This window comes from Rhinopithecus roxellana, chromosome 7 (genome assembly GCF_007565055.1).
Source record: "Rhinopithecus roxellana isolate Shanxi Qingling chromosome 7, ASM756505v1, whole genome shotgun sequence".
In the NCBI taxonomy this organism is placed as follows: domain Eukaryota; kingdom Metazoa; phylum Chordata; class Mammalia; order Primates; family Cercopithecidae; genus Rhinopithecus; species Rhinopithecus roxellana.
The window spans coordinates 119,457,498-119,472,802 of NC_044555.1; the positions used below are offsets into that span (position 1 = coordinate 119,457,498).

The 15,305-nt window shown below is 35.5% G+C and overlaps 1 protein-coding gene and 1 non-coding gene across 4 annotated transcripts in view; one reads left to right on the plus strand and one right to left on the minus strand.

Annotated features, from left to right (window-relative positions):
• The window catches only part of TENM1 (teneurin transmembrane protein 1), a 657,629-nt gene that overhangs the window by 614,238 nt on the left and 28,086 nt on the right, over positions 1-15,305 (minus strand). The window lies entirely within an intron of this gene.
• On the plus strand, positions 7,140-7,242 carry LOC115898929. The gene has a single exon (XR_004058577.1). It is a non-coding gene; the product is annotated as a small nucleolar RNA U13 (small nucleolar RNA).

Below are 15,305 nucleotides of genomic sequence, written 5' to 3' on the forward strand. Positions count from 1 at the left end.
CTTTGTTAATTGCACATTGAAATTTTCTAATTATTTTAGCTTATATTTTTATTACTTTTGTACAGATACTTTTATGTGAAATATATATGTATATATTCTTTTTCTGTTCCTGAGTTGAAAGATTTTTTCAATATTTCTTTAAATTCAGTTAATGCTATAAATTTTCCTTTAAAGAAATTTAAATTTAACTGAATTTAAAGAAATAATAAATTTTATTTAAATGTATATTTCATGCAAAGTCTTGAAAATCCCACATATATTTTATACTTGCAGCTATCATGTTTTTAGCCACGTCCCTCGATTATTTAGGAAGTAATACCATTTTTGTTTATTTTAAAATAATTTTAAAATTCTCTTTTGATTTTCTCTTTGATCCAAAAATTACTTACATAAAGTATTTTATGGTTCTTCTAAGTTTTTTTCCTGTCTACTTTTTCTGGTCTTTGAATTGTTGATTTCTAGCTTTACAGAATTCTTGTCAGAGAATGTTATCTGTCAGATTTCCGCTTGAGAATTTATTAAGGTTTTCCTTGTGGCAAAGTACATGATAAATTTTGTAGATGGTCCAGGGGCATAAGATACAAATGTGGTTTTGTTTTTGGCATTAGAGTATCTAGCTCTATTTATTTGACAAAATATTAGGTCAAGCTTCATAATTAGATTATTCAAATCCTTGGTATTATTTTTTGCCTACTTACTTTTCAAATTCTAGTAAATCTGTATTTCACAACTGTAACTGCAGTTTTATCAAATGCTTCACATATCATTCCATACAGTTACATCTAATAAATATTTGTTTATGGAATGAATCCCTCTAGGTTCTATTTTAATGTTTTTGGCCTTAAATTCCACTTAATCTGATACTGACATCCTTACCCTATTCTCTGTTTATTGAAAATTCCCTGGCATATCTTCATCTATTCCTTTATTTTGAAACAGTTTCATCATTTTATTTAATGTTTGTCACTTATATATGTACTTAGCTAAAATGTGTAAATCTGAGTGGTTTTGTCTGGAAATAAAATTTGTCAACCCATTTCCATTATTGTAACAAACACAATGTCTTAATCATAGTATAACATTGTATGTTTATTGTCTTTGTGATATGCAGAATAATGCCTAAAGACGTCCATATTCTAATACCCACAATATATAAATATGTTAGGTTACATGGCAAAGGGAAATGAAGATTGCAGATGGAATTAAACTTAATAACCCGTTGACATTAAGAATGGGAGACTATTCTGGATTATCTAAGTATACCCAATGTACTCACAAGGGTCCTTAAAAGTAGACGAGTGAGGCAAAAGAGTCAGAGAATGTATGATGGGGAAGATGGATCAAATAGACATGAAATCACTGGCTTTGAAGATGGAGGAAGAGATCGTGAGCCAAAGAATATGAGCAGCCTCTAGAAGCTGAAAAATGCAGGAAAAACAGGTTTTCTCCTAGAGCTTTCAGAAAGGATTATAGCCTTGCTGATATCTTGATTTTAGCCTGGTGAGACTCATTTCATACTTCTGACTATCCAGAACTGTAAGATAACACATTTGTGTTGTTTTAAGCCACTAAGTTTATGGTAAGTTGTTATAGTGGCAATAGAAAACTAATGCAATATTATAAAATGTAAATAACAGTTTGTTTCCAAATTACTGTGGACAGTGGATGGATAATGGGGAAAAGTCAATTCAAAAATTAAATGAATTAATATTCTTACATTGTTTGTTCTTCTTTCCATTTCCTTATTTAATTTTCGAATTGACTTTTTGTCCCTTATCAACCCCTTCTTGGCAATCTGCAAATTTACTGGTACTTTTATGTTATAATACATTTCTTTTTTTTCTTATACATCTTTTTTAATTTTTTACTTTTATTTATTATTATTATTATACTTGAAGTTCTAGGGTATATGTGCACAACATGCAGGTTTGTTATAGATGTATACATGTGCCATGATGGTGTGCTGTACCCATTAACTCATCATTTACATTAGGTATATCTCCTAATGCTATCCCTCCCCCCTCCCCCCACCCCACGACAGGCCCCAGTGTGTGATGATCCCCACCCTGTGTCCAAGTGATCTCATTGTTCAAGTCCCACCTATGAGTGAGAACATGCAGTGTTTGGCTTTCTGTCCTTGTGATAGTTTGCTGAGAATCATGGTTTCCAGCTTCATCCACGTCCCTACAAAGGACATCAACTCATCCTTTTTTATGGCTTCATAACATTCCATGGTGTATATGTGCCACATTTTCTTAACCCAGTCTATCATTGATGAGCATTTGGGTTGGTTTCAAGTCTTTGCTATTGAGTTTCTGCACAGCAAAAGAAACTACCATCAGAGTGAACAGGCAACCTACAGAATGGGAGAAAATTTTTGCAATCTACCCATATGACAAAGGACTAATATCCAGAAGCTACAAGGAACTTAAACAAATTTACGAGAAAAAATCAAACAACCCCATCAAAAACTGGGCAAAGGATATGAACAGACACTTCTCAAAAGAAGAGATTTATGCAGCCAACAGACACATGAAAAAACGCTCATCATCACTGGCCATCAGAGAAATGCAAATCAAAACCACAATGAGATACCATCTCACACCAGTTAGAATGGCGATCATTAAAAAGTCAGGAAACAACAGGTGCTGGAGAGGATGTGGAGAAACAAGAACACTTTTACACTGTTGGTGGGACTGTAAACTAGTTCAACCATTGTGGAAGACAGTGTGGTGATTCCTCAAGGATCTAGAACTAGAAATACCATTTGACCCAGCCATCCCATTACTGGGTATATACCCAAAGGATTATAAATCATGCTGCTATGAAGACACATGCACACGTATGTTTATTGTGGCATTATAATACATTTCAATCTAAACTAACAAATCTTTCAGTTATAATGCCCCATTCCTCAAGCATTCATACTATCTGAAGTCTAATTGTCTTTTAAATTTATAAACAACAGATAACATGAGGATTAGACCTAGAAAGAGGGTGGCAAGAACTATGTCAAATTTAACCTTATTTCACTTCCACCTTCTCTTTTCCAATATTTCTTTCCTTTATCTCTAACACTCTGCCCCCAACCAAGTATGTACAGTTCAAGGCTCTCTACCACAGAGCTTTGTGCTAGGCATGACCTTCCTGGCAAATATCTTATATTTAGACCAAACTTCCTATCTCCTTTCTTAAGAGTTACCTGCTCTGTGTTACCTGTTCTCCCAGGGACCACGACATTTTGTTATGCAAACCAATGAACAATTTCATACTGTTAATGAAGCCAACACTATTTATATGTGGGACAATGGCTTAACCTTTTTGAAGTGGTTTTGTTTTCCAGATGGGGACGATAATTTAATCAAAGAAATGACTCTTTGAGGCTGGAAATTTCAGGCATTGTGGCAGGCTATACAGGAAAGCATTTGTGGCTGGACGAGGAAGGAGTCTTCTTCATGCCATACTTCACTGTGCACTATCTAAGTGGGCTCCTACTCCACCTGCATGAAATCAAACAAGTACTAACAGTGTATGAACCACCATACCAGCTAGATATCCTGGCTATAGAGGCTATTGTGCCTCAGGGCCGCTCTAGGGCAACCACATGAACAGATAATTGGGCCTGTGAGCTGACAAATCAACTTGTACCCACACCATTAAGCAACTGTAATTCACTCTGAGTCTAGCAGAGATCCCATTGTTTACTGCTATAAAATAAACTCTATAAAACTTATAAATATGGAGACAGAATTTAACATAATGCTGCATAGGGTACCTTATATCACAGAATACTAATAAAAACTTTTATATTATAGAAATACATTTTAATAATGTTGTGCTTAAGAATAATTATACTTTGAATGATTTTCATGAGAGGCATCTTTCCGTACATTCACTTCAATATTATGACTGCGTTTTCTCTTCTAACCTATATTAGGTTAATAAATTACTTGGATTTTAAAGGCTCTGGTGAGTTATGGACTTAACTAAAACATGGACTTCTAAACTGGCTTGCATGATTCCACATTGGCAGAATTTAACTGCCATTATGAATTACTTGTTAATTATGCTATTTACAGTTTATATGCATACTTGAGACTTTTAACATGTTTAGCATGTTTCACTTTTTCTCTGCATAAAGAATAAAAACCTATAGGTTTATGTGTGCTGTGTTGAATCATATTTTAAAATAGAGAAAGTAAAGAAATTAGTGTGCAATTTTGGCTATTGTTTGCATGGTTGTTAAACCATAAAAAAATAAAGTGGAGAACAAATGAAAGAAGAAAATTTATGTAAGTATAACTAAGGTTGTCAAAGGAATAGTTACAAAGCTTATAACTGAACCCAAATGTTCAGCATTGAATCAAAACTTTGGAACTGGAAGAGGGTTTTGCATGTATCTGTTCTAGTGGGTCACATATTCAAATATTTACATGGGCCAGGTAAATAACATAAATGAGTGAAGTGGCTCAGATATGCCAACATAGATTAGTAGTGGCTGTAGAAACCCAGAGAGTGCATGCTCTGTCTCAGAGGGATCAGCTTCAGCTGGTTTCTGCCCTTTGGGAGCACAGGCCCAAGTTTGCTGGACTTTTCAATACTTTGAGACAAGATGGAAACCAATACTTTTGTATGCTGCTTTTTACTTTTAAATGCTAATAACTAATTCAATTTTTAAAGTGTTAGTATCTATGAAACATATAGGGTACATGGGATGTCAGATTAAATCTCTGATGAAGCCCAACAGAAACAAATTTTACAGAAAAGAATATGGAAACATATATTAAGTCACTTACGTGCTGGCCACATTTGGAGAAAGAACATGGGATTTGAACTCAGGCAGATGCAAGTTGCAATTCCAACTCTGTCACATAATCACTAGGTAATGTTAGGCAAGTTTTAAAAACTCTCTGAGCCTTGATTTCCCTCTCTTAAAATGAAGATAACAATACTTGTTGCATAGTATGCTTGTGAAGATTTATAAATAACAGTAACATGTGGGAAGTGCCTACAGTAGATCTTGGCACCTATGAAACACCCACTCTTTTTACCCTTTTCCACCAGTCTATGTGCCTACCCTGTTTTATTATTATTTTTTTCAATAGCAATTCTACAAACTTGGAATCATATTATGCTCCACCTCCCACTAGAATGTAAGTTTATATGATGGTAAGCAATGTGTCTATTTCTTTTTCACTGCTGTATTCCCAACACCAAAAATACTGCCTGACACGTAAGAGGTGTTCAATTAATGCATGTTGGATAGATAGATTAATGATTTTAATAAATTTTAGTACAGTGACTCCTTCCCTTTAATGAATAAACACATGCAAGTACATATATGTTATCCAAGCTCATAAACCAAGTTAATGCTGTACTGAAACTTGAATTCACATCAAGTTATTTCTCTATGATTACTTTCATTGCATTATTAAAGTCTGTCAAAATTATGCAATGTTCTACATGGACATACTCGTCTCTTGGGTTTATAAAAAATACAATCTTTGAGGTATTTGAATAGCTTTGCAAAGGAAGTCTTCCTCACACTTCTACTGACTTTGGTGGTTAAAGGCACTTATACTGCTCTATGGATTATTCTAGGCTTTTCATTCTGACAAAAAGACTATTAACTGCCTTTGTAAATCATAATGACAACAGTTTTACACATATCTGGCATATTATACTTAAAATACTGTAAAATGAACTCAGAACTGCAAATGTTAGTTGAATCTCACATCAATCTTTTGGGGTAGATGGGACTGGAACTATTTTCCTCATTTTAAAGAGATATCAGAGACACCCAGTGATAAATGCCTTACCTAAAGTCACAGTATGGATAACTAAAAGATCTGGCAATAAACCATAGTTCTAAGGTGATATTTTATATTCACGGGACCTATCGAAGACTTCCCACTATAGCCAAGATTGCTGTATCTTACAATCTGGATTTTTTTCTTCCTCTCCTCCCGTACATAGAAACTAGCCTGTCCTGGGCTCTATCTCCAATCCTGCTACCTCTTATACTTCTACTTGGTATTAATACAACAAACTTTACTGGCCAGAGCCCACCGAGTAATAGAAAAATAAACAAACCAAAGACCTGCCCTCAAGAGCTTTCTATCATCAGTGTAACACAAATATTTAGTCTGGCTAAAATATATGTCCCTTGTAAGAAGTGTTATGCCTTAAGGGAGTATATGAGGGGGGAAGAGAGAAAGATGCTGGTGTTAATCTAATATATTGCTTCTCAACTCAGCATACCTATTAGAATCCCCCAAGGAGCTCTGGAAAATACCAAAGTTTGGATCAATCTAGGGTGGAGTCTGGGCAGTGGACTTTTTGAAAGTTCCCATAGGGATCCTAAGGTACAGCTAGTGTTGAACCACCACTAGTCTAAATGGAATAAATTGCACTGTAGGGAAATAACTAAGGAAAGCAAAAGACAAATACCTACAGACAAACTTGACTTCCTTTTTCCTTGTAATGCCAGTCATTTAATTAAACAGATCTTAATGCCAATTATATTTACAAGATTTTCATTGAGGCAGTAGCTTTCCTGAGACTTAATCTCCAATGATTTTCAGAAAAATATTTTCCTCCCTCAAATCTGACAAACCAGTGTCCATTTGATGATGATGTAAATATGATCAATTTTATACTAATGTACAAAGTTTGGCAGGTGAAAACCTAAGTGTACACACAAGCGAATGAATCAAAACTGAAATAACTGTCTTAATTTTTATGTATAATTCAAGTGAAACTTGGTTTATGTCCTGATTTCTCTGGATTGCCCATTTTCTTACTTTAGTTTGTTTTTATTTGGGATGGCACTTGTTTACCCTTCCTTCTATTTTCAGCTACAACCTACGTTTGGGTTCATCCATCTAAGTTATTTTGGTTTGCTTATTTTTACCTCTTACTTACACATATTTCTTTTCTTTTTCTTAAAAAACCTCCATATTTTTCATATATTCCATGTTTCCTACAATAGTCATTTCCAATATAATACATCAAATTTAGATGGAAAAATTTGTGAGCTCGGTCTAATAAAAAGGAATGACAATTCCTTAAAGAACATCTGTATAGATTGAAGCTAATTAGAGATACAGAGATTTTATCCAATGATGTAAGTGCAAATAGTCCTTTCAGCCTTGGAATCTGACTCCATAGGTCTTCATATTCATGTGTGAGATGTGCCTCTTTCAAACCTTGTTATAACTTTGGCACATTACCCATCTGATGTGAACTTAGATCTTTTTAACACTTTTATGTTAAACATAAAAAAACAACGGGAATCTAGGATTTTGTGGGAATGGCCTGAATGACTTCTTTGAAGGGTGAAATTGAGGTTAAATATGTGCTTATCCAATAGCTATAGTAATATTTGTATACCTTTCTCTACACTCTCCAATCTGTCCAGTAAATCAGTACCATATTAATCTTGTTAAAATGCCCTTTAAATGACCGTGCTATGCTCCCACCTTTCATCATCACACGCCTCCCATTTCTTAATGTATTGAATTTAAAACATTTGACTTGGTTTTCAAAATACTTTGATACTCTGGCCCAACCTAACTTATTTTCTATTGATTTCAAGCATCTTCCATGTCAATCAAGCTGGTCTCCCTGTTGTACTATAAAAATACCAGGGTGTTTTTATTTTGTTACGTTTTGTTTGTTTTTTGCCTTCCTCTGAATTGTTCTCAATGTGCATAGATTTCCTTCCTTTTCTCACTCTGACTCTTTAAATTCGACCTGTCTTATGAGTTACAGGATGAGTTCCAATTCTTTTCTGAAGACTCTCCCAATCTAGTGCTCTAACTGATCTCTCCTTTTTCTAACATCCTAAAATACTCACCCTCCCCCGAATGTGGCATTTGATTAAATATAGCTTTGTCACTATTTTAGTTACTTTAAGTATGTCAGCCCTGTAAAGAGTCTGAGGGGATTGTTTATGCCTGTTCTAATATATCCTCCTTGCTTCTAACTTGGTTCTAGGCATATGGTTAAGGCATAATAAATATTTGCTGACTGCTAACTGATGCTGGTGTTGCCTAGTAGCCTGGGCCTATACACACTGTCAGTTCTGTCAACAGAGGCTGCGAAAATTCTACCAGAGATTATGTCTGCACAAAAATAAGCCTTTGGCATAAATTGCGATGACTGCCACTAGAGAATTCACCTGCAGGAAAGGGACCTCAGGCATATTACTTGGTGCTCTCAGAGACTCTTATGCCAGGTTTTCCACTGTCAAAATACAGCTAAACCATGTGCTAATGTCATGATGTGAGTCTCTCCAATAGTTAACTGTAAATCTCTACCTGCTTAGTTTTCTGACATGGTTTCAGCATACTAATTTCCAATAGGCTATGCCTCAGAATTACCATGGATTATGAATTTGTGGAAAAATTGGACATACTCTGAGAGTCAAAAATTAGCATTTTAAAGAAGCACTTTATTTTCTGTAAAAACCCTATTTTCAAAGTTAAATGTTCTATTTTATTCTGAATGAGCAAAATAAGTCTAAGGTTTCAGAGAAGAATACATTCAGAAGGTAAAGGATTTAATTCCAAGATCTGGAACTGTGAATCCTTTTCTTTGAACACAGCCTCTCTTTTCTTTTACTCCTTTCCCCACTTTAATTGCTATCACCTCATACCGTAACCTCTATTTCCCAGACTCTGCCCTACTCTCCAAGTCTCTTTATCTTGCTTCTTCCTCCCTGCTGCCACCCCCTACCCCGCACAGACATGCACAGACACACAGAGACAAGCATACAGCCCACCCACCTCCCTAGCCAAACTTCAACCCATGGTCATACACTTGACACTTTAAGAATGTATTTTTTTACTGTCTATATTTTCTTGCTCCCTAGTTCTTCCATTCTTTTTACATTGACACAAAGTAAAAATTCAATTGAATAAATAGTAGCAGTTACTATTATTGTCATATAACACTATCAGAATATCAACTTTTCTGCACAGTGCATTGCCTTACTGAAGTCCCTGAGGACACTCATGATGAAAGCCCTTAAGCTCACACCATTCACTCCTCTGAGGCTCTCACTATATCTTTCCAACTGTGATTACACATTCATTTTATGCCCCCTTTGTATACCAAATTGATACTCCTGTTGCACCTATATATCTGACATCTTTAAAATGTACCCAAATCTTTTATATATGTGCACTTTTTCTCCCTCACTTCATCCTAAAGGACTGGTAACTTGATTCCTTAAGTGTTAAAATGGTATGCTTGCTTCTTTTGTACCTTACCATGGGACCACTGTAAGGGTCCTGCACACTGTGGGGGCTTGATAAATGTTATATTGAGAGTCAAATACATGCCTGAAAGAATCCTTTTAAAGCTAACCCTCAAATACCTATAAAATGCCCAAGGGAGTCCCACAGAGGAATAGGTGAGACAGAGCACAGCAGAGCTTATTAAAAATGATCTGGGCTTGCAATACAATTTCTTTTAGACTGGATTTTTCCTTAGGCTTAGGACACGTGCTAATTCTCTCAGCTGCTTTAATCATGTAGATATTAAACAATGAGGGGGCATCAAACAGTCTTTTAGAGTTATGAGAAGTGCATGCTATGAATAGAAACGAGGGAAGATGAAAGCCAAGCATGTGGTGACTGGCAGTCCCAGCAGCAGGTGTCTTGACTGAGGACAGACCCCAAGATCTACTGGAAAATGCAAAATGGAGGAACTCAACGCTGTCAGAGAAGAAGGCTTCAAAACTCAATCCAAATCAAGAGGGCTGCAGACTTTTATGGAGGTTTTTAAAAGGAAAGTGTTAAGTTTGTCTGAATTGTAAATAGAATCCATCTGAAGACATATTTTCCCTCAAAAAATCATCCCAAAACACAAAAGAAAAAAAAAACAACAATCAAAACAATAACATTTCAAAAGATTTTAAAAGGAGGGAGGGTTGACAGCCAAACCTTTTTTTAAAGTAATGGTAGCCAGGAAAGAAGATGATGGGTTGTAAGAATTCACCACCTGGAAAAGGGAGTTACCTGGGGAGTGACAGCTGCCATAGGAAAAGTAGAACAAACACACCTGCTGTCAGGCACACCTGTTCTTTTCAGGGAGAGGAACCATGAGGCTGAAACAGCAGAAAACGCCCAAGAACAGGGTAGGATGACTCTTGCAACCCTTAAATATTTTCCCTTACTCCTCTGGAGTTATTTCCTTGGCAGGAATGGCTGCAGAGTAACCACATAAGATTTCACCTAAGTCTTTCAAGTTTCATAGTCTCTCAAATTGATTTTCTGGCTGATAGAAAGAAATTCCTTAAAGGCCTCAAGAGAGGAGGGAGACAAACATTTTCTGTGGCCTATCCTGGAGAAAGAAGATACATTATTATCTGCTATATTAAAATTGTGACTTAAAGGTGTTGAATCTTAGGTGGCATGAAGCCTAGTGGGACTGGTAAGGTATACAGAGATTGTAAGGGGAGGGAGGATGCCAGGCACACACACCCACATGCATGCACACATGCACACGTACACACACTTGCCAAAAGGCCTTACTTCCCCATAGTAATTTTTTGGCCTTTAACTGTGGAGGGTCACTTAAGAACATGCTATCACTTCTGGTTCCACAAAGCGGCTACCTGGTCACTGATGCTTGCAAAAGTCAAATTCTGGGTTTCCACAGTAGCCCAGAGAATATTTCAGCCCAATGAGAATAAATCAGACCAAAAGGGCAAGATAGCTCTGTAACAGATTAGCTATACTAGCTTTGTAAACGTTCACAATGCCCTACAGGAAAGCCTGCTGCCAGCAGATAAGCCAAACTAGAGTTCAATATCAGTGGCAATATTTCGTCCTGCCTTGTAAAAAAAAAAAAATGATATAGTAAGGGATGGAACTAATTGAGGCAGTGGCAATAGTGAGATAGAAGGAATTTTAAATGTAACTCATGCATAGTCCATAAAGGGACTAAAAAGTACAATATTTTTGAGTACTAACTAGTTACTCTATATTAGGTACTGCAATGAATTCAAAAGACCTCTATACCAATACAATTAATAGTATTTGCAATCCTTAAGGAACTTAACATTTCACTGGGGAGACAACCTTTACAACCAATGCTTAAGCCAGTAAATAGTCAACTGCAAAGCTGTGAATGTCAGACAATAAAAACTGGAGGAGTTCACAGAAGGCAGTGAGCAATATATGTGGAAGTCAGAAGTTGTGAAGGAAGACTTTATCAAAGAGGTGAGACTTGAGTTAGACCCTGAGGATGAATAGGATTTGGAAACGCTAGAAAGAATCCAAGAAGAATGTTTGAAACTAAGATGCAAAGGAAATATGAGATTCCAAACATGACCTTCAGCGTGAGTCACAGTCACTATATTTACCCTTGTGTGTAAGAAGCAGTGTATTCTTATTAATGTGGAAATGTAAGTCCCTAGGGATTGAAGTGAAATAAATTACCACCAATTTACATTGAGTTTTTCTAACCTTGCATATAATTCAAATGGAAAAATAAATTTTTAAATTTTTACCTTAATTAAATTTCAGGCATCTCTGCATACTTAGGTTTAAGATCACAATCAGTACCAGAATAAAAAATCCCAAGAGGTGCCTCTGAAAGGGTTCCACAGTAAAGTCACTACACTTGGTGAGCTCATATTCAAATCAATCATAAATTCCATTTTAAAATAATCCCAGGAGTAATCTTAAAACCAAATCCTCCAACTCTGTAACTCCCAACTTTTGATTATTCATGTGGTTGTAGTAGAGAAAATTAACCTCTGCTTTTCATGGAGCCCTACTTCCAGATTTTTATGCTGGGGTAGCAGTATTAACCAGTTTGTATTTCACCTTTTTCAGCTATCCACACTGCCAAGAAGGTGTTAATGAGCAGTGAAAAGGCCAAAAGGCCAGCAGCCAAAGAAAGGCACACAAAATACAATTGGGAAAGCCCTCTTTCAACAACCCAACTTTGTGAGCATTTGATTCACCAGTCAAATAGAATATGTCCATGAGTTCAAAGAGGATAAATAAATCCAAAGATTTATCAAGAGTGATTAGAACAGTCTTGAGTCATTTCTCAACTTACGGACAATTTTTAATGCAATATTTCAAAGTGAACTTTAAAAAGAGGGACTAGAAATTATCCATTGTTAATTTTAAAAAGACGTTTCAAGTCCTCATTAATGTTCTACAAATCTAGAATTTGTTAAAATTTCGACAGGCTTTGTTAGAAATTTACTACTAGTGAAAAATGTGCATAAAACAAATTAATTTCAAAATTAAAATTTGGAGAGGAAAAGCTTAAGCTTCTTAAGATAAGCTTTTAAAAAGCACTTTAAAGGCATACATTTACATTCCAATAACTGGTAATCATTCTTATCTGTTCATTAAAGCAGGAGTCAAAGGATCTCTATTTGGCCACACTTTATTTACTCAGTTTAAATTCCACTGCATTTTAGGACTATTTTTGCATATTCTACTCTATAATTTTTATAGAGCTGTATAATATTACTTGTACTATTTTGCACAATTTATTTTCCACCTAGACATTTTCACATTTTATCTCATGTTTTTATTACAAAGAAGAATACTTGCATATGGTAAACATTTTCAAAAATACAACAAAATATGTATAGGATAAAAAGTGATTATCTTTCTATCCCTGTCCAAGTACTACTCCCCAAAGTTAACAATGAGGAGTATTTTTGTATCTCTGATGCATATACACACATTATATCTTTTTATGTGTGTGTATACATCTTTGTATATATGTATTAAGTGAAATGTGTGCATATTTGTGTATACGTGTATATGGATAACATATTTTCAATGAAATTTGGGAGCTTTTGATGCAGACTATTCTACACTTGGTTTATTTTGTTTAACAATATAATATATTGGAGATATGTCTGTCTATATCTTTTTTAATGGCTGCATAGATGGAAGAATATATTTTTTAACCAGCCCCCACTGATGGAGATTTAAAGCATTTCCATTTTGTTTTTGTCAGATATTACTACAATTGTCCTCCAAACAGATTGCATTACATGACAGTGCCTGACTCCATGTATTTTAGAATAATGAAAATGCAATTCTTACTAACGTATTCAAACATTCAGATGAGTTTCTTCTCAACTGGTCCAAATTAGCTAGGTCCTACTATACAATACTTTGCTTTTGGAGACACTGCTGCTATTGTCATGGCATACTCTGCCCTCTGCTAAATATTTCAGCTCATTTATATTGTGTATTTGGCATTTCAGGGACAGAAGGGAAAGGAAAATGGTTTATGTTCTCTCCTTTTGTATTCTTCTTGAGTACTGCCTATATGGCTTGTGAGGAACTGCTTTTCTCTAGTGTATTAGAAACAATGGTGGCAGAACAGGTAAGAAATCAGTGGTGCAGCAGATCAGAGTGTCAGTCTGGCAGAAGATAGGAGCAGTAGAATCAAAAGGGCTATAAGATAACCAAATATAATTGAATTTTGAGTAGTCAACTCTTTCATCTTTCTTCCAAAACCCCATTGGTTTGCCCAGTGGAAGAAAATGGAGTCCTATAAATGGTTTAGGAAGTAAAGAGAATGTGACTATGAACTTTCTTTTGAAAGATTATATTTTAAATATCTCCCTGTATGTTACATAAAGTTGTTTAATTGTATAGATATCACTTATTGAAAGATAGTTTCACATTGTTCACTGTGAATTAAGTGGAAAATAATAACTGAAGAGAGTTGAGAACAACAAAATCTCTCTGGAAATAAAATATCCTCTTGTAACAGGTGGGCAATTTGAAGGATTAAATTAATGCTTTGGGGCACCATTTAGACAGTGGATTGACAGTTAACTTACAATATTTGAAAACAAAAAGTTATTGTAGAATTGATGATTTGGACAGGTCACTTATCCCAGAGTCCAATTCCCTTTCTGTAAAGCTAGGTGGCTATACTAGATGATTTCTAACAGCTCTTTCATTTCAGTAATTCTGATATTATGGACATATTTAACAATAATCATAATAGACATAAAAATATTCTGTGGCCAGAAATATTAAGATGTTCACTTTTGTATTTTTCTTAAGTCCACTATTGGTACAATTTTTCCTAACAAAGCCTTTTGCTCCTCTGTGCCTGGCTAGATTTTACTTTTGAACTTAACCCAGATGTCATATCTTCCAGGAATGTTTCCCCGACCCTTCTAACCATTTATTTGAGTTAGATGTTTCTCCTACTGTTATTATCACACTGTGTTTTAAATTGTCTGCTTTTTTTTCAGTCTCCCAATTTGATTATAATAAATTCCTTTTTGGCAGCAACTATGCCTTTGTATTCCCAGCGCTTAGCACAATACCTACCACATAGCAGAGACCCAACAAATGTTTACCAAATTAATTAAAGCATGACATTCAAACACTCATGTCAATAATTTTTTACAGCAGAAATATCTGAAATTGCTACATCATTGGCTGGTAAATGCAACTGCCTATTTATAATCTTAGATATCTCATGAGTATCTAAAAATGAAGATATTTAAAGCAAAATTCTTGATTTCTAACCTGAAATCTATTCCTTTCTCAGCTTTCCCGACATTAGTTTCCCTGACCAGAACCCTGACTTATTCCTGATTCTTCCTTCTTCCTGTCTACTCAAATACAACCCTGAACATAAGGTCCTTTAGGTTATATCTCAAGAATATATCTCAAATTAGTCCACTTGCCTCTAGCTTCACCTCTTGCATGGACTTCTGCAATAACTTGATAACTGATTCCTCTTGTTCGTTTTTGTATTCCCCACCCATTATCCAAACAACTGCCAAGGTAATCTTTTAAATTTATGTGAACCCCACTGCTGCCCCTGATTAAAACCAAACAATATAGTCCCATTACCTTAGGAGAAAGTCTAAAATCTTTGGCATAGTTTTCAAAGCCCTAGGTCTTGTCTCCACCTAACTCCCGAACTTCATCACGTAGCACATTTTCTCTCCCTTTCTGCAATATAACCACATTGGTTTCCTTACAGTCATTAAAACACACCACACTCTTTCATGACTTAGAGGCTTTGGACATGCTGTTTCCCCTCGCTTGGAATGCTCAGTCCATGGCTCTTCACATGCTCCACTCTTCCTTATCCTTCTTATCTCAGCTTACAGATTACTTCCCTGGACACACTAAGTAGATCCCTAGCCTCACTCTGTTATCGTCTAAGAATACACTCTGTTGGTCAACATAGCACCTCATAGCACTATTTGGTATCCCTACATAGATTATAAGCTCAATGAAGACAGGGTATATATTTGTTTCATTGACCACTGTACTCAG